General features: G+C 35.6%; 1 non-coding gene and 1 pseudogene across 1 annotated transcript; one reads left to right on the top strand and one right to left on the bottom strand.

Moving 5' to 3' along the window:
- Positions 1 to 13795: 13795 nt before the first annotated feature.
- On the bottom strand, positions 13796 to 13901 carry LOC128291067 (U5 spliceosomal RNA; annotated as a pseudogene).
- A 10004-nt stretch (positions 13902 to 23905) lies between these two features.
- Positions 23906 to 24011, top strand: LOC128290989 (small nucleolar RNA R71). The gene has a single exon (XR_008280767.1). It is a non-coding gene; the product is annotated as a small nucleolar RNA R71 (small nucleolar RNA).
- Positions 24012 to 24614: the final 603 nt, after the last annotated feature.

The raw sequence follows: 24614 nt of genomic DNA, 5'->3' as shown, positions 1-24614 counted from the left end.
TGAAGGATTTTGTGTTTTTCCTTTTCAATCTTTCTAAAATCTCCCTTTTTTTTACATGATTTTTGAATGGCTTTTTATAGCCATCTTTACATGATTTTCTATTATTATTTTTTTATTTTGTAGGTGGTGGTGGTAGACAATGGGAGGAAAAATGGGGCAAGTGGGAAAGTGGTTAGGTGGCTAGGTTTTTTATTTTTATTTTGGTTAGGTTTTCTTTTTCTTCTTTTTTTTGGGTTAGGTTTTTCTTTTTCTTTTTTTTTAGGGTTAGGTTTTTTTTTGGGGGGGCTTAATGGGCTTTTGAATTGGGTTTAATAATTGGGTTTTGTAATGGGTTTGGGTAGATGTAAATGGGTCATGGGTTAAGGGTTTTAGTGGGTTTAGAGGTTTGGTTGGGTTTTGATATAATCAAGCCGGGCAATTTGGGCTTCTATTGCCCTCTTTGCTCATTGTCGTTACAACGATAATAGAGCAAAGACTTTCAAGGAAGACCAAATTTGCCCGGTCTTGCTAGGTCTTGACTTGCTTTGGAACTCTTCTTGTTTAGTTAGTCCCTTTTCAGTCCACCGCATCTTGTAGCTTTGGTTCACTCCATCGCATCTTGTGATATCGCCTTGTAGCTTCAATTTATTCGATGTAACTTCAAGGATATGAAATGTATGGCTTTGATCTACTTACTGTAACTTCGAAAGGTGAGATCTACAACTTCAATCTACTCTTCTATCGCTTCGGTGAGATAAGGTTTGTGGTCTTTTCTTCTGCGACTCGGAAAGGTAAGATCGATACCTCGATCAACTCCACTGCAACTTTAAGGAGACAGAATCGGCGTCTTCAATCAGCTTCAATCTTTATTCTCTACTCGGCATGTGATCCCGAGCTCAACTCATTTTTCGCAATATGAATTGACTCTCTAAAAAGACATTAAAAGCAGAAATTAAAATAGCTCAACCGTGAGCCAAGGCTCAACTCACCTCTCGCAATATGAGTTGATTTTTGAAACTTAACTTGAAAAGCGATTTTGAAAATACCTCGATATGTGATGAAGGTTCAACTCACCTCTCGCAATATGAGTTGATTTTTGAAAAAGAAATTAAAAGACTCAACTCAACTCTCGCAGAATTAAAAGCTCAACTCACCTCTCGCAATATGAGTTGAATTTTTTGAAAAAAAAAATTGAAAATAGCTCAGCACGTGAGCCAAGGCTCAACTCACTTCTAACAATATGAGTTGATTTTTGAAAATGTAATCTGAAAAACAGATTTTGAAAATACCTCGACATGTGACCCGAGGCTCAACTCACATCTCGCAATGTGAGTTGATTTTTTTGAAAAATATAAATTGAAAAAATACCTCAGTGTTTGATCTGAAGCTCAACTCACCTCTAGCAATATGAGTTGATTTTTTTGAAAGACAGAAATTGAAAATAGCTCAGCACGTGAGCCAAGGCTCAACTCACCTCTCGCAATATGAGTTGATTTTTTTTTTGAAAGGCAGAAATTGAAAAACGGAAATTGAAAATACATCGGCGTTTGACCTGAGGCTCAACTCGCCTCTCACAATATGAGTTGATTTTTTTGACAACAGAAATTGAAATTACCTCAGCGTGTCCTGAGGCTCAACTCACCTCTCGCAATTTGAGTTGATTTTTTTGAAAAACAGAAATTGAAAATACCTCAGATGTCTTGAGGCTCAACTCATTTCTCACAATATGAGTTGAATTTTTTTTTTTGAAAGACAGAAATTGAAAATACCTCGGCATGTGAACCGAGGCTCAACTCACCTCTCTTAATATGAGCTGATTTTGAAAAGTAGAAATTAAAAGGTTCAACCCACCTCTCGCAATATGAGTTGATTCTTGAACAACGTAAATTGAAAACAGAATTGAAAATACCTCGGCGTGACTGAGGCTCAACTCACCTCTCGCAATATGAGTTGAAATTAAAACACAAAATTGAAAATACCTCGGCGTGCCCGAGGCTCAACTCACCTCTAGCAATATGAGTTGATTTTGAAAAACAAAATTAAAAGGCTTAACTCACCTCTCATAATATGAGTCAATTTAAAACTAAAAGTACCTCAACTTGCCCGAGGCTCAACTCACTTCTCATAATATGAGTTGATTTTGAAAGCAGAATTGAAATTACCTCAGCGTGTCACGAGGCTCAACTCACCTCTCGCAATATGAGCTGATTTTGAAAGACAAAAATTGAAAATACCTCGGCGTGTGACCTGAGGCTCAACTCGCCGCTCGCAATACGAGTTGATTTTTTTGACAACAGAAATTGAAATTACCTCAGCGTGTCCTGAGGCTCAACTCACCTCTCGTAATATGAGTTGAAATTAAAACACAAAAATTGAAAATACCTCAGCGTGACCTGAGGCTCGACTCACCTCTAGCAATATGAGTTGATTTTGAAAAACAAAAATAAAAAGGCTTAACTCACCTCTCGCAATATGAGTCAATTTAAAACTAAAAATACCTCAGCGTGCCCCGAGGCTCAACTCACTTCTCGCAATATGAGTTGATTTTTGAAAACAACAATTAAAAATACCTCAACGTGTCTTGAGGCTCAACTCATCTCTCGCAATATGAGTTGATTTTCCTTGAAAAACATGAATTAAAAACATCAAAATACCAAAACCTGTCCTTTGGTAGAATTCGGGTGTCTTTTCCTTTGATTCAGTTCGACTCTCATTCAAGATTTCTTGCTCTGTTGGAGTACCTGTATATGCCATGTATGATGTTATCATGATATGCACATGTTTGTCTTAAATGCTTTTATGCCTACATGATTATGCGGTGCTCCTTAAGCATGTTTGTCGTATGTCCATTTAGCCACGATTGTTGAGGATCTGTGTTCATTGCTTTGATTCTCGACTTTCTCTTGAGCCTTATACACATCTTCAAGTTTCACGAGTAATCGACGTTTCTCGATATCACTCTTACGCCTCGATTGAACTTTGTTCTTACTTTGAGACTCTTGTGCTTATCAAATTTACATCCGTAATGCTTAACATTTCTTTTGTTTAGAGTATGTCATTTCACCATTTATCATGTAAATAAACACATAATGAGATGCATGAAAAAGATCGATAGGGACAAAATGATATTTCATATTCATCTATTTCAAATGTGGCAAACAAAGCAAGTTAACCAATGAGAGTAAAAAATGTCAAAAGAAAGAAAGGATCGTATTCAACGGATACAAATGCTCTAGATATTCAACACATGAACTCTTCCTCGTTCCTCAATCAAAATCTTTTCGAGCGGCTTCTTGCTTGCAGAAGATTTCGAGCTTTCGAAATGCTTCAAATCTCGTAGTCTCACTGTTTGACCCATTGTTAAAACGCCATGCTCTTTAAGCGAGTTTACCTCATTAGGGCGCCTCTCGGTTTTCATCCTAATCTTTTGTGCTAATCAAGACGCCTTTGCGTGTTTTCGCCTTGATCCTCTTTTTTTTTATGCCCTTTTCGGGTTTTCATCTCAAGCATAATATTTCTTCACAGCATCTGAGTTCACTGGATTTAGTAGCTCCTTGCCATCCATCTCGGTAAGGATCAAAGCTCCTCCTGAGAATGCCTTCTTTACGACGTACGGTCCTTCCCAGTTTGGTGCCCATTTCCCTCGCAGATCTTTTTGTATTGGGAGAATTTTTCTCAGCACGAGTTCTCCTTCATGGAATTCTCTTGGTCGTACCTTCTTGTCATGGGCTGCTATTATTCTTTTTTGGTACATCTGCCCGTGACAAATTGCCCTAAGACGCTTTTCTTCAATGAGGTTCAGCTGATCATATCGAGCTTGTACCCATTCTGCTTCTTCTAACTTTGATTCCATTAAAACTCGTAGAGAAGGGATCTCAACCTCGATAGGTAGCACAGCTTCCATTCCATAAACCAGAGAGAAAGGAGTTGCTCCCGTAGATGTTCGTACAGATGTGCGATATGCAAACAAAGCAAATGGAAGCTTCTCGTGCCAATCTTTAAACGTCTCAGTCATTTTCCCAATGATCCTCTTAATATTTTTATTGGTCGCTTCATGACCCGCTTCATCTTTAGGCGATAGGCGAGGAGTTATGATGCTTTATTTGGAATTGCTCGCATACTTCCTTCATCATATTGTTATTGATTCATGGCGTTATCTCGAAATGATTCTTTCGAGCAAACCATATCGACAAATGATTTCCTTCTTCAAAACACGCAAGCTGCAGTCTTGGTCACATTGGCAAGCGAAGCGGCTTCTATCCATTTTGTGAAGTAATCAATGACCACAAAATGAATCGATGTCCATTAGAAGCTTTGGAAAATAGGCCCTACGACATCCATGCCCCACATAGAAAAAGGCCACGGAGAAGTCATGGCGTGAAGGGCGAAGGGCTACATGAATTTTATCGCCAGAGATTTGACATTTGTGGCATTTTCGGAAAAACTAATGCGATCGCTTTCCATCGTCAACCAAGAGTAACCGAGTCTCATAATCTTTCCGCCATCTCGAAACCATTTGCATGTGTCCCACGATTCCTTTATGGACATCTTCAAGTATCTTTCGGCTTCAACATCATCCACGCATCTCAAAAGTACTTGATCCTTTCCTCTTTATACAGATATCCCCATCAAGAACAAATCCACGCCATTCTTCCGATTGTTCTTTTGTCGTTCTCATTCGCTTGTTCGGGATAGCTTTGATTCTTGATATATTCTAAGATATCATGGAACCATGGCCGTCCGTCTGCCTCTTTCTCAATGCTACAACGATGTGCGGGGACATCGATATGCTCATTTTGAGGGGCATTATTTCTGCTTCTTTACTTGCTTTGAACATTGAAGCCAAAGTGGCCAAGGCATCAGCCAATTGGTTTTCTTCTCGCGGGAAGTAATGAAAAGTTATTTCTTTGAATTCTTTGATCAATTCAGCTACTAAATCACTGTACTTAATCAATTTTGGGTCCCTCACTTCCCACTCTCCACGGTTTGGTAAACCACTAGGGTGAGTCCCCGTACACCTCTAACATTTCGATGTTTCGTTCAATGGTCGCACGAAGTCCCATGATCTGAGCCTCATATTCTCGCTATGTTATTGGTGCGAAGAAATTCGATCTTGCGTTGAGCGGATAATGATTCCGTTTGGTGATACCAGATTGCTCCAATTCCATGCCCTAAAGCATTTGACGCACCATCAAAGCACATCTTCCATGACTTCTCTTTTGATGACTCGGATTCCATTTCGTGATGCACATTAAGTCTTCGTCTGGAAATCAAATTTCAAGGGCTCATATCCTCCGTCGTTAAGTCGCTAAGAAATCAGCTATTGCGCTCCTTTTATTGACTTCGACTTACATAGGCAATGTCATATTCGATAGGAGGATCTGCCATCGTGCCATTCTTCCTGAGAGTGCCGGTGATTCCATCATGTATTTTATTGGGTCTAGCTTTGAAATTAGCCATGTCGTATGATACAACATATATTGTCTGAGTCTCCGAGCTACCCAAACCAGAGTGTAACAGTATTTTTCAATGGATGAATACTTTACCTCATATTCGATGAACTTTTCTTGAGGTAGTAGATCGCCTTTTCTTTCTTTCCTCGACTCGTCGTGTTGCCCCAGTACGCAACCCATTGAATTTTCAAACACAGTTAAATACAATATCAATGGTCCTCCTGGAGTTGGTGGTACTAGCACTGGAGGACTAGAAAAATATTGCTTTATTTTATCAAAGGCCAACTGGCATTCCTCATTCCATTCTCCAGGGTTATGTTTTCGAAGAAGTCGAAAGATTGGGTCGCATTGGTTGGTAAGCTGAGCGATAAATCGGGCGATGTAATTTAATCTCCCTAAAAATCCTCTAACTTCCTTTTGCGTGTGCGGAGATGGCAACTCTTGAATGGCTTTTATTTTAACTGGATTAACCTCGATACCTCTTTCACTGACAATGAAGCCTAGCAACTTCCCGAGGTAGCCCCAAACGTACATTTGGTGGATTGAGCTTTAATCGGAACTTTCTCACTGTCGAACAACTTATTGAGATTCACTACATGCTCTTCTTCCCTCGGATTTAGCAATCATATCGTCGACGTAGACCTCTATTTCTTTATGCATCATGTCATGGAATAACGTCACCATAGCCCTCTGATATGTTGCTCCAGCATTCTTTAACCCGAATGGCATCACCTTGTAGCAGAACGTTCCCCACATTGTTATGAAGGTAGTTTTCTCCATATCCTCAGGGGCCATCTTGATCTGATTATACCCCGAGAATCCATCCATGAAAGAAAATAATGAATGTTTTGCTGTGTTGTCCACCAACGTATCAATATGTGGCAAGGGAAAATTATCTTTTGGGCTTGCTCGATTCAGGTCACGGTAATCCACGCACATTCGTATTTTGCCATCTTTCTTTGGTACCGGGACTATGTTAGCCACCCATTCTGGATATTTGGAGGCTTGTAGGAAGCCAGCATCAAATTGCTTCTTGACTTCCTCTTTTATTTTCAACAGCATTTCGGGTCTCATCCGTCTTAATTTTTGCTAGATAGGCTTGCATTCTGGCTTTAATGGGAGCTTATGGACCGCTACATCTTCATCCAATCCTGGCATGTCCTGATATGACTATGCGAATACATCTTTGTACTCGAGGAGCAAAGCAATCAAATTATGCCTGGTGCCTCCTGAAATAGAAGTCTCAATCTTCAGTTCTTGTTTTCTTTCTTCAGTTCCCAGATTTATTGTTTCAACGGATTCTTGATGAGGCAAAATCTGTTTATCCTCTTGTTCCACCATTCTTAACAATTCAGGAGACGAGACATAATCTTGACATTTTCTTGACTTCAAATTCTCTTAAGCAAACAAATTTTCTCAAAATCAATTTCAAGATTCAGAATAGCAGGCTTATTCATGTCGTCAATATCGAGCACCGAAAGTTGAATGGAAAAGGAAGCTATAGAGGGACATCCAAGTATTGGAAACAACAAACAAAATATTATGTCGTGGCAATGAGGCAAATGTAAGGATAGGCTATGAAATGAGAAAATGATTAGTGATAATGCGAAAAATCGTGACAAAATGCATCTCCATTGATATTCATGATAAAGAGCGAATGCAAGTTCTTACAAAAGAATTCTATTATATCTAAGGACACAATAGAAGGTTAATGTTTAGCATTACTCTGAAGACTTATAAACTACAAGAAGCTCCTATTGTCCAATTGTTCAACACGAAACCAGGAAGGCAAGGGCGTATCCTCGAGACATCTTTACTTGCACTAGCTCCTTTGTCAATGACATTTATACTGACATTCTGAAAACCCCTTTCAATTAACTTGACATGTTTCGTGGATCATCTTGTCCAGGGTACATCATTCCCGCAGATGTAAATGTTTTTGACAAAGGAGGGTACTCTATTGGTTCCCATTCTGGTTCTCGGCCCAAAGTTCTTACAATTCTTCTTTCTTGATCCTTCTTCCACTGTCTTCTTCTTTGAAGTATGTTAGGCTGGAACCCTAAACCATATCGGGCCTTGTGGTGCACTGGCTTTAAAGCTCTAACTATTCCTTGCAGATGTCTCCCTAAACCTCTTCTCGCACGAGCTCCCTTTCCTACGGTCAACTTGACGCCCATTCGGTATTTCTTGATAGTTTGGCATCGAATTCTATTTCCTCGGCACGAAAGTGGCATTGGCGAATTCAAGGGATCGAAGGAACGTTCCATCTGCGTCCTTGCTTACTTCCGGTATGGCGATCGCCAGAGATAGATGCAACAATGTCTTCTTCACCCTCGACTGTGACCAAACAGCTATCCATGATGAACTTTACTTTTTGATGGAGAGAGGACGAACTGCTCCAAAGAGAATGGATCGTGGCCTTCCCAAAAGGCGCTTATAAGAGGTGTAATGTCCATGACTTGGAACTCGACATCATAAATGTAAGGCCCACTTCCAAAGGATTTCGATCTTTCCTATGACTTCGCCCTCGTCCGTCGAATGCCCTTACCGTGGAATGACAGGGCCTTAAGTAGGACAAATCCATCGGTGATTCGGAAAGCGTGGCCAATGGCATGACATTTAACGACCCATTATCGATGAGTACGTTTGGTATTATGTACCCTTGCAACGAGTCGTGATATGCGCGCTTTCACCAAGCCTCTACCATTTGGCGGTATCTCATCGTCACTAAAAGAGATGAAATTGTCCGCATTCGATTGTTTACCCACCTATCAAGCTTTTCGACAGATATGTTGTTGGCCACATAAGCTTGATTTAACACATTCAATAAAGCATTCGGTGTGGCTCAAATTTAATAAGAGAGATAGAATCGAGATTCGCTTTGGTCGCTTGCTCAATTGTTCCACCACACTATACTCATTGTGCTTAATAAATTTCAAGAATTCTTGAGCTTCTTCCTCATTCACGTGCTTTTAGTTTCTTACGGGTGGAATTTCTTGCTCGACTTCGACTTCGTGCATCATCGCTTTCCTTTTGCTTCAAGTCGCTACTTTTCTTTATCGGTTCAACTTCTTTAGAATAGCACCGTCCACTCGCGGGTAAAATGACCTACTTCCCAATGTCTTGATTGTGGCTTCAAGCTTTTCACCTTGGTGTAACAATGTTGACATCGTACTTCCACGATACTGTTTTATTGTCCTTATAAGGGAAAGGAGATGGTACTTCAATTATCATTTTTGGTTTCACCATCTCCATCTTCACGTCATAATAGATTATTAACGGTCGGTCGGCGCTATATGGGAAACCTGATGATTGATTGTGAGAGGCACATATTTCTCCACTATCAGCCTCTTTGGCTTTACAAAAAATCCCAATCTCCTTATTGTCCATCATACTTTGCAGTTGACTTCTGAATTCCTCACAAGACTGAATGTTATGCTCTCCAATACCATGGAGCTCGCAAAAGCTGTGACCTTTTGCATCTTTTCCTTTGGATACTCCGTTAAAATGACAGAGCAACCCCTTCTCACTTAGTACCTCCCAGATTCTCTGCAGAGGTGTTCTTACTTCAGAAACCCATCTTCTACTTTGTCGTTTATCCTCCTCTCTCTCTCGCTCACATTCCCTTGGTGTGATTTGGGAATGGATTCCGGTCGTCTTGCCAGTACCATCAAATCGCAAAATGCCCGATCGATGAGCCCTTGAACTCTCCTTTTAAAAGCAAGACAGGTTCTCGATAGAATGCCTCGGTTCCCCGCATGGTATGCACAACTAGCGTTTGGATCGTACCATTTGGTATGGAGGTTTAAGGGGGCCATGTAATGGGGAGATATCAATTGTTTCTCCAAAAGTTTTGGGTACAATTCCCCAAACGACACAGGGATGGGGGTAAATTGCGGTCTATCGGGATTATGCCTTGCTAGTCTTGGTTCGTTTCGGGTTGGCTTTGGTAGTACCGTGTTTTGTGGGAAAGTGGTGATGGGTCTTTGGTTGTTCGGCGTATCTGGGTAGGGCGTATGTGGTGCTTGGTAGTAAGGGGTTTGAGGGGATAATAGAAATTGGGTGGATAATTTCGAGGTCGGGGTTGGTTAAGATCTGAATTGGGAATGTAACGACTCCAGTTCCCACCATGTGGGCTTCCTCTCTTTCTTCCTTACTGGTACTGCTTTTCTTGAGCCTTCTGATCCTTCCATTCTACCGCTCTTGACGGCATTCTCTATGAGTTCACCAGATATTACGATATCCGAAAAATCCTTCGTAGCACTTCCCACCAGCTTGTCATAGAATGGTACTTTCAAAGTATTGATGAAAAGGACTGTTATCTCAGTCTTAGTCAGTGGAGGCTCCACTTGAGCCGAGATATCTCTCCATCTTTGCGCATACTGTCTAAAGGATTCTGCTGGTTTCTTCTCCATCATTTGCAAGGTCATACGATCTGGTACTATGTCCGATACATGCTTGTACTACTCGCAAAATGCTGACGCCAAGTCCTTCCAGGATCGAATCTTTTCTCTACTAAGTTGATTGTACCACCGAAGAGCTGACCCTGTTAGACTATCTTGAAAGCAATGTATGAGTAGTTTATCCTCGTTCACATAACCGGTCATTTTCCGGCAAAACATGACCAGATGCGCCTTTGGACATCTCGTGCCATCGTATTTTTCGAAATCAGGCACCTTGAACTTCGGAGGCAGAACTAGATCGGGCACCAAATCGAGCTCTTTGGCACTTAGTGCGAGAAGGCTTCAGTACCCTCTATTGTTTTGAGTCTTTCCTCTAAGCTCCTATACTTCTCTTGAGCCCCATGATCGTCCATTCTCAACTCGGCTATTTCATTGGATCGTCCAAATCTGGAACAATTGGATTGGCGTGATTAGCCCAATTTGATATGAATATTCCTTGCCCTAAATGAGTATGTGGCACCGGCCGTCGCTCTGGGTCTGTGGGTTTTTCTTGGGTGTACCCTTTTTGTGCTGCGCGGGCGTGTGGTGGAGTGAATCTGGGGGGATAGAGCGGGTCTTGATTGTGATTAACTCTTGATCGAGATTTCTCAATGTCAGGGCTCCGCATGGGTCCCTTTTCTTTGACTAAAGCTGACATCATCTCCATCATCTTGGCCATTTGATCTCTTTGCTCGAGTGATTCCTCTCGAGATCTCACCATTAGGTCTCTCGTTTCTCGTTGCGATTTGGCCAGTTGCTCTTGTAATTCCTTTTGAGCCCTTTCCAACCTTTCAATTTTCTCATTGAATTCAGCCTCCATCACTCTAGCTTGTCGGCGCATTTTATACGGATGACGTGGTTCCAGTCTTGTGGTATTACAACTGCGAATTATATATTTTATCTTCAGCGACCGAGTATGGGATATGCAATGTATGAATGAATGCATGAATGAATGCATGAATGTTAAAATGTTAGTTATGCAAAGAATGCAAAAAATTGGTGTTGATTTCAAGATAGCCCCATATTTAGGCATTTCATTTATCAACATAGTCCATTACACAAAGTTTTCATTTCTCCAACGGTTACACAAATTTCCTAGCCGCATTGCCTTGTTTCTTCACTTGCTCTAAAAACTCTGATATGCTCGATCTTTGGCTCGGAGGGAATTGGCAACTGAGAACTTCGGCTTCATCTGATAATTGAACAACTTGCATAGCCGCCTTGCGAATTTCATTGATCAAGAACTCGAGTTGCATTTCTTTTTCTTTGAGAGTTCCTTCATACACGTGAATGTCTCTATTGTACTGCTCACTCTTTTTTTCTAGAGCCTTCAGGAGGTTATCTAATTGTTGTTGACGAGATTGCAGCATGTTTTCTAGATCTCGTGTTTTCCTTTTTAATTCCTGATGTTCAGATGGACTATTCGCAAATTCTGCAGTCATCATTTCATACTCGGCGTTCTTCCTTCTTAATTCTATCACGGTCTTGTGACCTTTTCCTCCTCTTTCTTTGCTTTTCCCTTCCAAAATTCCATTCCTCCCTTGATATTGCTAATTTCTTCCTTCCACTCTGCTGCCGACTTGCCCAACCCACTATTCTTTTCAATGCTTCTTAATTTCTTGTTTTCCAAATGAAGGTCCCTTAAGTCGTTTCTCACGATCTCGGCTTCTCTTTGTATTTTTCGATTCGGACCTTTCAACTTTGAACTTCAATCTTCGATTGATAGTTTTCTTCTTGAAGGGCACTAAGGTCCCGAGACATCTTGGCCTTTTCTCGTTCGAATTATTGTCTTGCCATCTCTAGCTCAGACGGTGTTTCCTCCGAGAAAGGATTCTGGATAGTGTAGTTTGTTGACGAGATTTGCTGACTATTTACCCGTTGCTTCCTCCATATGTCGTAATCTTGGGTAAGGGTATCAACATACAAGGCTAATTCCATGAAATGAATTTCCTTCTAAGACTTTGCAATGTCTCGGACTCTCTTCATATATCCTTCACCATGAAAGCTTAACTCGAATCGTGCTAATCCTCCGGTTGTGGGTAGGAATTGTCGCGAAGAAAATTGCCTTTGGACCAATAGCGAGCATATTCAACTCCTCCCCATAACCCGAGTAAAGGTACCCAATCTTGGCTTCCACATTTGTATAGCAGAACTGAAGGACGGATCCAGGGTGCTCTCCATGTTATATCCTTGGCGCGAAGATTCTGAAAGACTGATACCCAATGTTGCTCGGTGACTTCCTTCGGCCATTCTTTCTTGAGATAAGCTTCTAGCGGGCAAATGTTTTTGAAAACATATAGAGCAGAGTCGCTCTACTTTCCAAAAATGACTCAAAATCCAAACATTGAGCAACCGAGCACATCCACTAAATCGTCCCTTTCCAACCCTTCTAAGTACTCGGGGATCCGAAGGTCTCGGCTAGGATAGTCGGGACGGGGTTGACTCCTTGTTTTAACCTTTCAAGAAATCAACTATCGCAACTTCGAGATGTCCGAGAACTTTTGGGAAAATGACCAAACCATAAATGGCCAAAGCGAATAGATTTACCCTTTTCAAATGTCGGGATGGTTCGAACCAAATCTCGTAAGGAGGACCATGGAATGCAAATGGTTTCATTCTTCTTATTTATCTTTTTCAGCCCATGCACCACCATGTCTGCTGGTCTCACTAACTTTTTCTTGAAGGTCATCGGCTTAGGCTCCTTCACATATATTTTGCCGAATTGTACATTGTCGATGCGGAGTAAAGCAAGATACTCTTCTATGGTTGAGTCATGTCTTCTTGATTGAAGGTGAAACATTGATAAGTGGGTCCCGAATCGAACCATGGCTTGAATCAACTGTTCGCTCTACGGATGGTGATCGGTGAGCTATATCTCCATACCTCTCAGTGAACATGTCCCTAGTGTCTGAATCCCATTGATTCCAAATTCGAACCAAATCCTCAAGGTTATTTTGGCGAACATTTACAGTTATATATTCGGAAAATTGGCAACACACCCTTCTACTAGACTATCCCCTTTTCTCTCGAGTTTTAGAGACCGGTCCGAACCACGGCATTCTTCTCGGTTATTTGTGTAATTGACTCCTCCATCGAAACCCGTTTTTGGCAACCAACCTTTAATCAACACCTTCCTAATATGATGCATATGATGCATGATGAAAATAAAATAAAACAAACAAACTTGGTTAGTAAACACAACAAATATAATTTGAAAAACAAATTAAACTACCCAATCCAATTCTTTTGCATAAACAAGGTAAATAAAAGGCAAAAGGCATTTTCCCGTGTACTTATTTTGGTGACTATAAGCGGACGAGGTTCGGCATGGCTCTAATTGGATAGCTCGTATGGTTCATTATATGCGTCTCGGTTCTAGACAGTACTCGAATTGCTCGTACTATCATCTCGCTAAGATCAGCACGAAGCCTCGGTCATAGCCCATCACAGACTCACGAGTTCAATTCGAGGGATTACATTTACTTATGCCTATGCGGAGGGACAAGTTAACTCACGAAAGCATAAGTCATATGTAACCCGAAAGTATTCACTAGCATGTGCGGAGGGACGAGTTAACTCACGAAGGCGTAGCGTTTACTTTCACTTAAACAGGGACGGAGCCCAGGTATAGAGCTCATGTTATGCAACAAAAATGCACGTGCACGGTGTGTGGGGAGAAACTTGCAAACCTTTACGTTTTATTTAAAAAAACTAAACCAAAACTAAAATCACAAAAATTTAAAGCTGAAAAACAACCGGATAAAACAAGTTAGAATATATACAACACGATGCAAATGCATGATTTTCTTGAAAACAAAAAATTTGAGGATCACGACTAAATATTAATTTGAACAAGGAACTTTGAAAATTTTGACAACGCGAGTTTAATTCGACTCGACTCTCAAAAAGCGTCCCCAGTGGAGTCGCCAGCTGTAGCGACGTAATTGGCGTATACTGCATTGTGCTGCGAGCACACGGTATTCTTTAGTAAAAGGCGAAAGAATAGTTCGCTCTGTGCTACGTACTTTTGAACTGTCAAAATATATCAAAAAGACCTTTTAATGGTTAACCATTAAAGTTAACGACCCCCAATCTTTTTCAATTAAAGCTGCCACATGTCATATTATGGTTGTAACACTTAGTGAAAAATTAATAAAGAATACTTTTAAATATAGAAAATCTTTAGAATTTAATTAAAAATTAGAAAAAAGTGTTTACGTCCTTCTGATTACGGTATTTGCATGCTCTTTTTATTATAGAGGACAAGTTTGGATATGTGTCTTAAAGTTGATGATGTAACATCTTAACTTGGCACTCCTGTTAGTTGCGGTGGTGTTACGTTTTAGGACGAGACGTCTTGGAAAAACTAACAATCAATTGATTTGGGCTTCCACGTTATTTTCGCATAGCCTTAGTGTGGAAGACCCATTCCAAGGTTTGTCAAGCTAAGATTCACAAACTAACTCCGTTGTTTGTGAACTACTCTTGAATTCACAACATTAATAACTCTATTAATGACACGCACATCAAGCTTGTTATGAGGTTCACTACTTATAATAAAATTGAAATAATAAAGAATATCAAGTTTTATGCAAAGAAAAAAATGAAAATTCTAAAATTTTGAACTCTTGAATATAATTATTTATATGTTACTTTCCTTAAAATTTACAGCAACCAGCACCATTGATTTTTGGATAATTAATCTACTTTCGAAAAGAAAAAAAAAAAAAAAAAAGGAAAGATCAAATAGCAAGATGAACAAATTGTTCACTACCTTAAAATTTTGGTCTCAAGTGGTTGGCTGGCTGGCTTTGCTTATTCTCTTATTTAGACTTAGAAATTTGAATGCTCATTATCTCAATCACATGCATCACTATTGCTATATATATAGTAATATATTTTACTACTCCAACATTATTTTCATATTTTCCTAAGTTTTATATACATGATAGTCAAGGGCATGCATATGTAAGCAATGAAACTGATGCAGACTGTTTTGTCTGAATTAGCAGACGCCCCATTGAGATTGCTTATGTTACACCAAATATTTATATTCTACGCATGTGACTTTATATATAATTCAACACCTTTTCATATTTTATAATTACATTAATTAAAATTAAATTAAATTGGTCCAACCACTAAATAAGAAATAAAAGTTTTTCATTGATGCTTTTTTCATCCACGGACTTTAAACATGAAATCTTATTTAGGAAAGATATCGAACTTTTTATCATTCAAATATCCACACATTACACGTATGAATTGTTGGTATCCAATATTCAGACGAGGTAAGATAAAATTGCATGCATTTGAAAGTTTTATCGTAGGGAGAGTCGTTTTAGGACAGACGATCCAACACTATATATATATATATATATATATATATATATATATATATATTATTAGAATATATTAGAGGGTTAAGACCGGCGTTACAATTTTCGTCATGATAAATAAAGTTGGTTATAACATCAATGGTGATGGTATATTATAAATATTGATCAAGAAATATAATTATATATTTCGTGATTTTAATGATTTAATTATTAAATTTATTAATATATTTGTATTTGATGTGTAAGTAAATTTTAAATCAATCTGATATTTTTATCATATCGATTTAATATAATATATATTAATATTAGTTTCTAACTATTTATTTTATATATAAAATTAAATTATTTAGTAAGTATTAATATAGGCATTTATTTAGATCGGTATGATAGAAGTATTAAATTAAATTAAAATTTTACATGTATAAATAATAAAATTATATCGATAAAATTAATAATTAAATAGTTAAAATATTAATCATAAGAATATTACACTTATTTTAATTTTACTAAATATGTCTTTTTCTTATATTCCATTAGGGAAAAGAAAGGTGTTTTGTTGAATGTTTGATGTTGAAAGAATTCACCGACTAATTAATTTTTATACAAATATTCTATATGCAATATTTTTTTTTGCACTTAATAATTATCGAGATTTGCATTAATATAATGATATTTACAATAAATTATATATTTTTTGAGGACAAAATCTTAATAATAATACAATTAATTTGACTTGAATTTAAATTACACTTGGGATAATAAATATCCTGATTATCATACTAACACGATTCCAATAGATTATATTTTATGTATTAGCCTTTGGAATAACCTCGACATGAATTTGGTAAAAACCTTGAAAAGAATTATTATATATTATTTGTTTAATTAGGCACAGCAGAGGTGGCTTAATAGTGGGTTTAAACCTTCAAAGGTTAACCACAAAAATCCCATTTATAATTTAACATTCAATCAATCAAATCTTATTAACAATCACAATCAATTTCTTATTAATGTTGGCAAAGTTGACTAATTACTCAGAGGCCAAATATATTTGTTTTATTATTATTATTATTATTATTATCATATTTTAAGGACGTATTGTATATATTATTTATTTCATTAACGTTGTATTAAATAATTTACAAAATTGTAAAATTGGTATAATGGTTGGTAAACACATAAATTTGAATCGTAATTTTTGTTAATTTAATTGCATAAATAGAATGATTAAATTTTTAATAAAATAAAAATTATAATTACATTTTGTTTGGGATGAAAGTCAAATCCAAGAGTGAATGGCCTAACAATACTAGCTTTTTAGCTTCTTGTGATTAATGGAATATTAACTGAAAAGGAAATATAATGGAAAACAAATAATTTATTTTTATTATAGTTAAATTTGAATTAAATTTTCATATATTATACATGAATTTTGGTGTTTAAAGGTGGAAATTTCGAATATATTTTTAATTAATTTTGATGATGAAAAGGAATTAAATTTGGGTTTACTATTTTGAAGATTTCAGTGGCTTTTGCTTCTTTATCTACTTTCTCGGCTATTTGTTTAACCTTTTTTTTTTATTTTTTTTTTATTTTGCAGAGTCTTAATTGTTCAACTTGACTTTGTTGTTATGGAATTTTTATTCCAAGGAAAAGGCAACTATGGCAAGCTGTTATTGCTAAAGACTTCTTTAACATAAAATTATGAAAATAATAAGAATTTAGAGTGATATACTGCCTGATTGATGGGAAAATAATTAGGGAAATTTTGTCCAAAAAATAAATTACATCCAAAATTACTAAAACTTCATTTTATCTTCAAAAAGTTATAAAATAATTATTGATCTGATAGAAAGTTTTCATTTATGTCATTATGTTGTTAAAGTTTTTTTTAAAAGTCTAGTTAGTAAGCTCCCAACAACAATTTGATGATCACTAGAATGGATCAGTACTCATCGATAAGTAGAAGAATACATCTTAAATCTAAGTCGATATGATGTTTAGTGTTAAAAATCGAAGAAGAAAGTTGCTTGGATTTTGGTTCATGGATTTGTAATATTTAAAGTTATTTTATGAAAAAAAAATCAATTTTAGAAGAGAAAAGAAATGAGAGCTTTCAATTGACATAAGCAATGTGAACAGAAAAGGCTATACAACAACGATTTTAACAGTCCAGTAATTTCAATGAAACATTTCGAATAGTTCAATGATCATTTTATAATTTTTTGAAATTTAGTAATTAAAATGTAAGCATCTAATAGTTTAATGACTTTTAGTGTAATTTATTCAAAAACTTATTAGTGTCTTCTTTGAGTTGTACGGTTATGAGCTAACGAAAATGTTTGTGTAGGCTTGATGCGATTTGGAAGATCAAAAGGTTAGTTAAGGAGCGTAATAGTTGATGCTTCAATCATTTTTCCATAATTAAGTCCATTTGCAAACTAAAGAAACTTACAAGGAAAGGTTTAAAGAAGGAGACGACGGAATAAGTTGGGATCGCAATGAGTTAGATATCTGTAAATTCTAGAATATTTGAATTCACAAATCTATCTAAAAATCTGAATACACAAACTATTTGATTTTTAACATTCAAATCCGAATTAAATATCATTATCTATCGAATATGATATTTAATTCTGCATTAGTTACAAATAGTCAAACACATGTAGTTTCTCTTAAATCTTACTCTTTTGTATTCATAAACTTAACTGAGTAATAAGTTAGATATCCTAATCTAAATTTGCAAATTTGAATCAAATATTCTAATCTAAATCTCCAAGTTAGATATCCTATGCATTATATTAATCTATTTTATGTTTTTATAAGTTCGTTCATATTTATAAATAACTAACCAACTCTATTTTAGATCGGTTTATATTTTATTTTTAAAATTTTAAATAAATTTTAATTTAGTACTTAATAGGTTTTTATTAAAATTTTTGAAAGAAATTTATTAAAATTCTAGGCTAAAAGGGTATATAACCCTTAAACGTTTCCAAAAAATCAATCAAGTCCCTATACTATTTTTTCACTCAGTTGAGCCCCCTAACTTTAAGATTACAATAAATTAAGCCCTTTGATCCTTAAAGGGAAACAACTATTGTTTTCGGGTTGTTTTTACCATATAGCATTCTAAGATTGTGCCATGTGGTGAAATCTCACGTTTAATACTTAAAATCATTAAAAATTATAAAAAATTATAGGAATCATACAAATTATACAAATTACAAAAAAATGAAAATACTAAAAACTGAAAAAAACTATAAAAATGAAAAAAGATTAGAAAATTATTATAAATGACTCAAAAACTATAAAAATTATTAGAATAAAAATTTTAACTTTTATATGAATTAAAAATAAAAATTTATATATATGGAAAATTTTAAAATATAAAAATTATTAAAATATTATAAAAATATAGAAAAGTGCAAAAAGTATAAAAAATTATATAAAATTACAAAAATTATTAAAAATTTTTCAAAATAATAGAAAATTATAATAAAGATAATTAAAAATATTTACAATTTTATATACAACCTCGGTTGTCATCCTAACATATTTCCCTACTTTAATTTGCATCTCAAAACACTTCTTTGTCATTGACGATGGACAAAGGGGTGCAAGCTTTGGGGATGTTTGTAATAGATAAGCACAACAGATAACTTCAAGGATCAAATGATGGTTAGGGTGCAAATGAAAAAATGTTTTTATATTTTTAGTTTGTTTTATAATTTTTTTATTTTTATATTATTTTGTAAATTTTATTATTTTTAAATATTTTACATAATTTTTTAAAAAATTATTTTTTGTAATTCATTTAATTTTACAATTTTACCTTTTATTTTTTACACTTTTCTATATTTTACATTATTTTTTGTTATGAATATTTTATTAGGTGGATGTCCATTATGATCTAAAGCATATCATTCTAATAATCATTAGAAGTAGAGTTCTATTTCATTTATATTTCTTATGTCCATAAATATAGATTTTGGAGAAGCATTGTAAATATTCGATTGATCAATATAATACGCTTTCTTTGGTGTCCTATTTTTTTTTTTACTTTGTCTTTTTATTTTATAACATATTATCAGCACGATTCTATTTTATTTTATAATACGGTCACTCCAAATCTGTTGCTAAAGTTGTTGTCGATGGCCTTCTAGAGTTATTGCAATTTCAATATTCAATTGAGGCCTGTGCACTATGAGTAATCATTATCCAAAGAAATTTATATAATCCTTACGTGGGTGATAACGATGATGTTAAAGATCTTCAGGTGTATATATTTTACTATAATTTATTTATTATATCATGTTTATTATAATTGGAGATCAATCATGACAACATGAATAGATAGATTCTGATTTGAAATCCACGTATGTTTGCGATGGTAATTATGAAATAAAGAATCAATGGAGGCGTTTAGAAACCTGTCCTACTAGATTTGTTGCATTCCTCGAAGTTGAATGCAAACATAAAGAAAATAAAAGATATAATTATGGACCACTAAAAGTGAGAACATAGTAATAAATAAGAGAACAATGAGAATTCTCAAGATAACTCTTCAAAGAGTAAAAATAACTTATGTTATCAATATGATATGAAAAATTATTAGCCACATATGTAGCGTATGCTCAAATATTTTGTTATTCTTTGAGGAAGGATATGAGAATGTAGTAATGAATTCTATCATTACAGATAGAAAATATTTATCTTATTTGATCTTGAAACAAACAAATATTATTAAAATATTTAATAGTACAAAATTAGTGAAAGCTCCGGAAGAGTTAATATATTAATATCTAAAAAGCACAAAATTTGTGATGTTAACATATTAGTTTTAAAAGATATTCATTATAATGGATATCATATTGGGATTATGAATGAAGAAAAGATTATATTTCATATGAATCACTATTGTTATAAATATCTATTTTGAAAGGATAAAAAAGGAATGATCGAGTTATTGATTACTCTTATTATTAAATTGAATTGACTGTGCATCTTTGTGATCTTTTTTTGTCATCATCCCCTTTAAGGGGTTGAAAGTAAAATATTTGACTGTAAAAGATCTACTTATGAGCAATAGAATATAGTAATTCTATCTAAAGCTCGTTATAGTTGGATGCACTTGAAGTTACAAGTTTTTTTTTTAAACTGTGAGTATAACTCTACAATAATCAGAATAAATTCTCAATTAAAATTGTGTGGAAAAATATTACTGATAAGAACTTACAAGAGTGATGAGTCACTAAACTAACTAAAATCACGACAAAGGAAAACGCACTTATCGAATAATAATATAGCTATGGTGAGTCAGGAATATCGTATCCACGATAACTAAAAGTACTAGTAATTACTATCTTTTTTATTATCTAGCCTATAAATTAAAAGAGATGTTTTTAATCTAAATTTAATTAAACTAGTTATTAAGAACACGACAGAGAATAGAGAGAGAAAATATTTGAGTATAACCAAAGAGAAAGGCAATACCCAGGAAAGAATCCACCTAGACTTCACTTATTATTCTGAAACTGGATTAGATAATTTATTCACTTGTGCCTTGATCCGTAGAAATCCCTAAATTATGTTAATATCTCTTTCGAGAGTAAGAACAACTGACTCTAGGTTGATTAATTGAAATCTCTTTCTAATTAAAACCCCTATCGTCGCATTAACTCGATTTATGGATTCCCCTATTAGATTTGACTCTAATCTGGTAGATTTATGTCGTCCTATTTCTAGGATTGCATGCAACTCCACTCATTTATGCCAAATCTATTCTTAAACAGGGACTTTTGCTCCACTGAAATAATCACATCACACTTGAATTAATATCCTAAAAATATTAAAGTAAGAAATAAACATACATAATTGAGAACAAGAATGATTACTTATCATATAATCCAAAAATTCAAATAATAGGATCCATCATAGGTTTCATCTTCCCTAGGTATCTAGGGAATTTAGTTCGTAATCTGGGAGGACAACATCTCAAAATTAAAATAACAACAAGACATAAAAAAACCCAATAAAACTTCGAAGGAAATTTGATTGGAGATCTTCAATCTTGAAGGAGATCTGCTTCTGAGTTGATTCCGACAGCGTTCTTCGAATAATTTCTTTGTTCTACTCTACGTGCTCTTTTTAGTCCTCTTCTAATAGGTATTTATAAACTTTAGAATGCTCAGAAACCCTAAAAATTAGATTTTTCCACGTAAAATAGAAGTAGGGTTTGAAATCGATATGGGCTGGCACATGGGCGTGTGGCTAGCCCGTGTAACTCACACGGCGTATGCCAGCCCATGTGGAAGTGCCCAGGACGTGTGGCTCCTGAAGATAACTTTTTTTATCTGATTTTTGGAAAAATTAAGTCCCAGGCTCCACACGGCCAAGGACACGCCCGTGGGTCCAGGCCGTGTGGGTTACACGACCGTGTAACTCACTGTTAATTTCTTTAAAAATCTAAAACTAAGTCTGAAAATTACACACGGCCAAGGACACACCCGTGTGTCTAGACTGTGTGGGTTTAATTTTTTTTTAAACTTATTAATTTTAAAAATATCATTAGATAAAATTAAGAAATTAGAAATGTTATTGCTCGGGTTGCCTCCCAAGAAGCGCTTATTTAAAGTCTAAGCTCGACTTACCTCGTATTCGCATGGTCAAGGTGGTTCATGGAGTCGAGACTGCTCTTTCTCGCTGTCAATTTTTTTATTAAAATAAGGTTTGAGTCGAGTAATATCTACCTTAGAAGTGTCGAATTTAAAATGATTTACCTCGACTGTACCGTATTGGAAAAACATTAAGTACCTTAAAAGGAGTTTCTCCGCTTGTATTAATCTTTGCAATGGCAATTCGAGGGTCTGTTTTATCCAATAGTACATGGTCCCCAACCTTAAAATGGTTCGTTCCATCCTTAAGCTCGTCATGGAGTCGTTTCAGTTCTGTATCGTGTATTCTCAGGTTCTCCTTGACATGTGTCTGCCATTCGTCTAGTTCATTGATTTGTAGCATTCGTTCTTCATGAGTTATTCTGTTTTTATGGCATGAGCTAGAATGTGGCTCTATCACATTTTTCCAAGGTGTTTCCTGCAAAGTATGTTGAGCCATAAGGTTACTCACATTAACAGAACTCATATAATCATCTCGATTACTAGATATCTTAGCAGAATCATGAGCTTGGAGAGTAATCGTGTCATCTCTTACACGAAGTATTAGTTCAATTGTACCAACATTAATTATAGTTCTAGCAGTTACTAAAAAGGGCCGACCTAGAATTAGAGGTGCGTCACTATCCTGATCCATGTCCAAGACAAAAAAATCAATTGGAATATGAATTTATCAATTTTAACAAGTACGTCTTCAACAATACCCTTAGGAAATCTAATGGTTCTATCTACCAATCGAATACTCATCCTAGTTTTTTTGAGTTTCCCAAAACCTAGTTGCTTAAACATTTGTAGGGCATGACATTAATACTCGCACCTAAATCAGCTAAAGCATTATTAACATTTAAACTACCAATTAAACAAGGAATAGTAAAACTCCCTGGATCTTTCAACTTATTGGGTAGTTTATTTTGCAAGATAGTTGAGCAAACTGCATTTAGCTCCACATGCGACGAATCATCTAACTTCCGTTTGTTTTCCAAAAGCTCCTTTAAAAATTTAACTGAATTGGGCATCTATGAAAGAGCTTCAATAAACGATAATTTAATATGCAAATTTTTTAAAAAGTTTAAGAAATTTACCAAATTGTTCATCTGTGTGGTCTTTCTTTATCACGTTGAGATATGGTACACGAGGTTTATAGATATGGTACACGAGGTTTATACTCCTTACCTTTCGGTTTTTGTTCACTGTGGCTCAACTCAACCTTACTTTGACTTACCACACTTTCTTGCCTTATTTTTGGTTCATGTTCAACTAACATTTCTTTATCTCGAACCGTAATTGCATGAAGCTGCTCTCTTAGGTTAGTTTCGATGTTGTTAGGCAAGCTACCTTCTGGTCTTTCTGAAATCAGCTTAGTAAGCTGACTTATTTGATTCTCGAGCCCTTGAATCGACGCTTGTTGATTTATAAGTATTGTTTTGGTGTTTTATAAGCGGGTTTCTGACACCAAAATAAACTTCGTCAATATCTCCTCAAGGTTCAGCTTCTTCTCTTGTTAGTAAAGTGGTTGAAAACCTGAAGGGGGTTATGGTATCTAATTTCCTTGACCACCCCAAGAGAAATTGGGATGGTTCCTTTAACCTGCATTATAAGTGTTATTATAGGGATTATTCTGAGGTCTAGAATTATTACCCATATAGTTGACTTGTTCGTTCTTTGTGCTAGGGTTGTAGGATAGACATTTTGGATTGTTCATCCCTCCTCCATTCGTATCACATTGCATCGCTGGATGTACCTGCGTAGAACCATATAAACCATCAATCTTTTTATTCAAAAGGTCTACCTGATTTGATAACATGGTGACCGCATCTATGTTAAAAACACTGGCTGCTTTCATCGGCTTTATTCTCATGACTTGCCACTGATAATTATTTAATGACATCTCCTTTATAAACTCGTAAGCCGCTTCAGGTATTTTATTGTTCAAAGTACCATCGGCGGTTGCAGTAATCAATTGCCTAATTGAAGGGTTCAAACCGTTGTAGAAATTTTGAACTTGTAACCATAGAGGTAACCCATGGTGAGGGCATCTTCTCAATAAATCCTTATACTCTCCCATGCATCATATAAGGTCTCTAAATCCATTTGCACGAAGGAAGAGATATCAATCCTCAACTTAGCTGTCTTAACTGGCGAGAAATACTTTAATAAGAACTTTTCGATCATTTGCTCCCATGTAGTGATAGAACCTTGTGGTTGGGAGTTCAACCTCTGTTTAGCCGTATTTCTCAATGAGAAGGGAAACAACTGTAGCCGAATGACATTTTCAGAAAAGCCATTTATCTTAAAAGTGTTGCAGAATTCTAAAAAGTTAGACAAATGAGTATTGTCGAAACCATTTTTTTGAAAATCGACTTTTATTTAAAAAGAAAAAAGAAAAAATATGAGTTGCCACTAATCCTTTTTATTAGGTGTGATCGGGTCACCTTGTAATTTAATCGATTTAATAAACAATTTTGATTTACTAAAACGGCGATTTTGGTCTACAAAATTTAGGAAAATGAGTTAGGGAGTCGGTTACGCACGAGGAAGGACTAGCAACCTCGTAACGCCCAAAATTGGTACCTAATTGATTACTTCATGTCTTAGTGTCGAAAGTTGAAAACTTGGGAAGAGTTTAAAATATGATCCCTCTTTGTATGAATGTTAATTTTACTTAAAAAAATTCTTAAATAAATCGAAACGAATATTAAAGACCCTCTCGTCTCCAGAGAATAAAAT

This window comes from Gossypium arboreum, chromosome 3 (assembly GCF_025698485.1).
Source record: "Gossypium arboreum isolate Shixiya-1 chromosome 3, ASM2569848v2, whole genome shotgun sequence".
NCBI lineage: Eukaryota > Viridiplantae > Streptophyta > Magnoliopsida > Malvales > Malvaceae > Gossypium > Gossypium arboreum.
Note: the sequence above shows the minus strand (reverse complement) of the source record. Positions and strands in the feature narration are given on the sequence as shown.